We start from the raw sequence: 5,272 nt of genomic DNA, 5'->3' as shown, positions 1-5,272 counted from the left end.
AGTTTTTAGTTTTTAATTGCTATTTGCATGCTTGGTCACAGATCTTTAAATCTAGAGCTAACTACCATTGATCCTGAGATTGAAAAAACAGCGAGAAAGAATCTAAGAACGCCACCAAACTCACTTGCCAACTCTCAAAGTTTCAAGTTTGATTCGAAAGAGTTTGTTGAGATGGGAGAACAAGCTAAGAATGGGGATCCACCTAGGACACTCAGGGAGTTGTTTGCACCCATCACTACCAACACTCCATCATGCATAGTGTTGCCTGCTACCAATGCCACTCATTTTGACTTGAAGCCGAATGTGATTAATATCCATCCTGCTTTCCAAGGTCTAGAGAATGAAGATCCATACACTCTTGTGAAGACTTTCTTGGAGATGTGTGATACTTTCAGATTTCAAAACTTCTCTAGTGAGTCAGTGTATCTTAGGTTGTTTCCTTTTTCCCTACATGGTAGGGCGAAAGCCTGGTTACACTCCAACATGCCTGGATCCACCACCTCTTGGGAAATTCTACTAAGCAAGTTCTACAATAAATTCTTCCCAATATCCAAGATCAATGAATTCCGTTGAGAGATCAGCGGTTTTAGTCAGAATGAGGATGAGAAATTCTTTGAAAGCTGGGAGAGGTTTAAAGAGTTGACTATGAAATGTCCACCCCATGGTTTTGAGAGATGGAGGCTTGTTCAATTTTTCTACAATGGGTTGACTCAACCGGAGCATAACATGATCGAGTCCATGAATGGTGGATTCTTGAATCTTCCTAGGGAAGAAGCCTACAGATCTTTGGATGAGCTATTCGACAGTTCACAACAATGGGACTTTTCAAGTAGTTGAGGTAAATCTTCTGTCGCCCCCAAAAAGGGAGGCCTCCATGAGATGAAGGATGATACTAATATAAGGGGGAAACTCAAAGATATCATGCGTAAGGTTGAAGCTATCGCTCTAAACAAACCAGTGAATGCAGCAGATGCTTACCAAGTTGACGTATGTTCGTTATGTGCCCTGATGCACTTTACCCAAAATTGCCCATCTCTGTCAATATCTGCTGAGTATCCGACGAAGCAAGTCAGTGCCTTCAAGGAGTACAGGAAACCCTCAAGTGGACCTTTTGCTAAGACTTACAATTTAGGGTGGCGGAATCACCCCAATTTCTCTTGGAAGCAGAATCAGCCACTTAATCAAGGAGGTACATCTATTAGGCTTAGAATCAATACCCTCCGGGATCCCATTCACAAGCTCAGAATCAATTCCATTCATCTCACCAAGCTCAACCTCCTGCTTATCAGTCCACCACTTAAGCGCCACAACCTTTAACATCCTCAAAATTAGCCTTGGCTAACGTGGCAGAGTTACTGGTAATTACCCTAGTTAAACCAACTCGTGGCTAAATGAGAAATCGCCCCTCTAAGCATTTTCAAAGTTAATGCATAGGAAGGTGAAACAAATCTGAGTTACTATTAAATCATCAAATGGATAAGTAGATTTCTCGAAATTAAATACATGGAGCAACTAATAATAATGTAAAACAAACCTGAAAGCAACATGAAGATTCTAAAGCAAGGTCCGTAGTGGCAACCGTGCCACTCTTGGGTTCTAGTGACAAACTTCCTAAAGGGTAATAACAGCGTAAGTCTAACGACGTAGTAAGTAAACCTCACAATTAGGTATGATTGAGCCAATTTAAGCAGAAATAAATATGCAGTTTTAGTAAACATTTAAAAGAGATGTTGTCTCTGTCAATACACCATAAAAGTATTGTTCAGTTAATAAAAGAGTGGTATACTTCCGACGGCAATCGCCTAAGTATTTTAATGCAGGAAAAACTAATGCCTTATAGGTCATAACTATGACACCTCGAAAATTAATTAACTGGTAATTAATTCCATGATTCGTCTCCCAGCCTTTCCCTCACGGAACAAGACTCAGGGACCTCTACTCGTCAAAACAGAGGATACTAAACAGCAGAAACAAAAAGATTCTATAAACATTAATCATTACAACTAGAGCATCTACCAAGGAACATCAAAGTAGTTGAAATACTATACATATCATCAACTTTGAAAGGGATTCATGCTATACCTTAACATGCAGACATGCGTAAAAGCTCTAAGTCTACAACATAACGTAACGTACTAATTACCATGAGCACCCACTTAAGCTCGTTGTAAGTCCTCAAGCATCTCCTAGATCAAATCTTCCACAATAACCAGAAGCTTTACGGTATCGATCTTCTGCTAAACTATCTATAACCGCATAGTTTTACATATAGAGAAAAAAGGGAAATAATACAAGGGTAAGTCCAATGACTTAGTAAGTATAAAAGCATATAACGTACCCGTCATTAAGTGGTGAACTCAGTTGTTTATAAAGCACATGCAACATTATGAGATGACAGTTTATCATGGATGTGATATAGATATAATATATGCATATAATTATGAGTAACAGTAATAGTTTAACCGTATAGTCTACCCGAGATATTACCCCTTCTCAGCAAGGTTGGCGCTGTCCCAAGTGACCTGTAATACAACATTGATGCCCCGGATATTGTACGCTACCGTCCATCCCATTAGTGGCATGACCGAGTCCGACCTCGGGTGGCCCACACCACTAATGATGTCCATCCTATAGCGACCATCCATTAGGGAATGGCTGCGCCTTGGTCATGAAACCATTGGATCGAAGCCCACACACACACATTTGACAATAAAGTTAATATGTATAGTAAGCCCATGGCCGTTATCCCGCACGTACCAGTGTACCATGTCATACGATACAATTAATCTTATCAGTCTTTTACATGCATAGTTTTACAAGCCTCATTGTTATCTTATTAATCAACACACGTTTTCACAAAAGAGAGTTCATTGTAGTTCTAAAATGTATTTCAAGAGAGTTGAAAAATATGCATGTTTGATATATATATATATATATATATTGACAAAGTGTAGCATGGGGGGAAACTTGGAACCATAAGCATCAACTTTGTAAGTAACCTTAAAATTCTAGAAAGCTTCAATTAATTTGAGAGGGAGAATTTCAGGAAGAATGCCAAATTGCATCCACCATCTGGAGAACCAGAGAGGGAGAATTCCGCAGAAATTTTTATTAAAATTAATAAACCAAGAATGATCAAAATTCGAGGTTTGGTAAAGCATAAACTTAAACCAGGCTTCAATATAATCATAATACGTAAAAGGAATGTTGAATCCGTTAAGGGATTTTGGAGCAGAGGGATGGTCACCCCATTCTTTTTCAGAAATAATTCTTTTAAAATAGACACTATGGAAAAGTAATTTCTGAGGATTAATTTTGCAAAAAATAGTCTTAAAAAAGAAGGAATCAGTTTGACGTAAAATACTAGAATAATATGCTAAATTCTTTTGAGGATGTTCAAGAATCCAATGGAAATTAGGAAGAAAATAGGAGAGGGCAATATCTCCTGGAGATTTAGAAGAAGATGATCGATTCATTTCAATGAAAGACAAATTCTGGGAATAAGTAAGAGTCACATAGGCAGACGTCTTATCATACCTAATGAAAGTAGCTCGAGGTCTTTGGGAATTATCAGCAAAGGGATCATAAGGAGAAGCAAGGGTACTTGAATAAGAAACCTGGGAACCAGGGTTGAAGGGAGAAAATCTGTTGGTAATAGCAATAGAAGAAATAGGTAGGGAAGTAGCAACAGTAGACTCTGGTTTCAGGGCCAGAGCCTTAGAATCAATCTTTTTAGAAAGAGGATTATAGCTGGATTTAGCTTCATCATCATGCTCAATTTTTTTATCATTTTCATTATTAGAAACATTTTCTAGAAAACATTCTTTAAGACTTAAAAGCAAAAGCTTTTGTTGTAAGTCTTTGTTCTCAGTTTTTACAATATGCTAGTCACTTTGCAAGTTAACAATATCTTTCTTGATGTTACTAATCTCATGCTGCAACTCTGAGATAGTAACCACTTTGGATTTTTGTTTTGAAAATCGTTTCAAAGTATCCTCAAAAGAGATTTTAGTGCTAACAAGTTTTTCAAAATCTTTTACCATAAGTTTTTTAAGTTTTTTAAGATATTCTTCTTTCAAATCAGGGTTTTCAATTTTTGAAATCAAAGTAAGTAAATCTTCTTGTTCTTCTGATTTAGTCAGAACTGAACAAGTTTTTGTATTTCATCAAGAATCAGCACAACCAAATTTAATACAATTTTCAGAAATCTCGGAAGCAGAGTGATAATCAGAATCAGTTGAAGATAGAAAATCATTATCAGATGAAAAGTCAGAAAAATCATTGTTTTGAAAAATTCTAAAAAAAATTTCTTTATTGTTTTCATCAATGTCTAAAGCATTAATCTATTTTTTAATCTTTTTGGGAGGTTTAGGGCACGTGTCAGCATAGTGTCCTGTTTCTCCACAATTGAAACATTTATTTTTCGAAAAATATTTTTCAAATTTAGAATCGTTATTCTTTTTAGGATTTTTTGAAAAATTCTTGTTAGGTTTATTAAATTTTCTTTTCTTATGACTATTGTAATATGGAGTGGGTGATTTCATGAAAACCTTGCCAGATTTCTTCCTATGCTTATGAGAGGGAGCAATAGGAGGCAATCCGAACTGTTCACAAAAATTTCCCATTTCATACTTAGCTTTCTTGGCGTTCTTTAACTGTTGTCTGATCATCTTCTGATCAATACACATTTTAATACCAAGTTTCTTGACAGTAGAGAATAAGTCTCCATAAGTCAAGTTTTCGTAATCAATGAGACCAGTATTAGAATTAATCAATTCATCTTTCACTTTGTGAGCAAATAATGAAGACAATCCATCAATAAAGTTTTCTTTCCAATAAGGTTTTTGACTGTCAGGTCTAACCATAACACGAGAAAGAAAAACATCTTGATACCATCTATAGTCAGACATAGTAGGGCATCGAAGATTATTCAAATAATCAGAAATACGAGAAGTAATATTAGAAGGAGTACCAACAAAATTTTTGATAATGGTATAAATCAAAGTATTAACACCATCAGGTTCACCCATATTTTCGTTAAGAATGGGTTCGCCGTCTTCATTACACTTTACTGCTGTCCTGATCTGGTTTCTTGTCTATTCAGCGAGATAATTATCCCACCAATTTCTAAGAGTACCAGAGAATCCAGTAGCAAGTAAATCCACAATATCAGCTTGGCTTTTATTGTGATTAGTAAGATAGGCATTAGCAACCATAGACATATGATTCATCTTATTAAGCAGTTCTTGCTCAGACAAACCATCAATATTCC

The 5,272-nt window shown here is 36.3% G+C and overlaps 1 non-coding gene across 1 annotated transcript; it reads right to left on the bottom strand.

Moving 5' to 3' along the window:
• Positions 1-561: 561 nt before the first annotated feature.
• On the bottom strand, positions 562-668 carry LOC132173157 (small nucleolar RNA R71). The gene has a single exon (XR_009439253.1). It is a non-coding gene; the product is annotated as a small nucleolar RNA R71 (small nucleolar RNA).
• Between the last annotated feature and the right edge of the window lie 4,604 nt (positions 669-5,272).

The sequence above is a fragment of the Corylus avellana genome, chromosome 1 (genome assembly GCF_965113065.1).
Source record: "Corylus avellana chromosome 1, dhCorAvel1.hap1.2, whole genome shotgun sequence".
NCBI lineage: Eukaryota > Viridiplantae > Streptophyta > Magnoliopsida > Fagales > Betulaceae > Corylus > Corylus avellana.
This window is presented reverse-complemented; position numbering and strand designations above follow the sequence as displayed.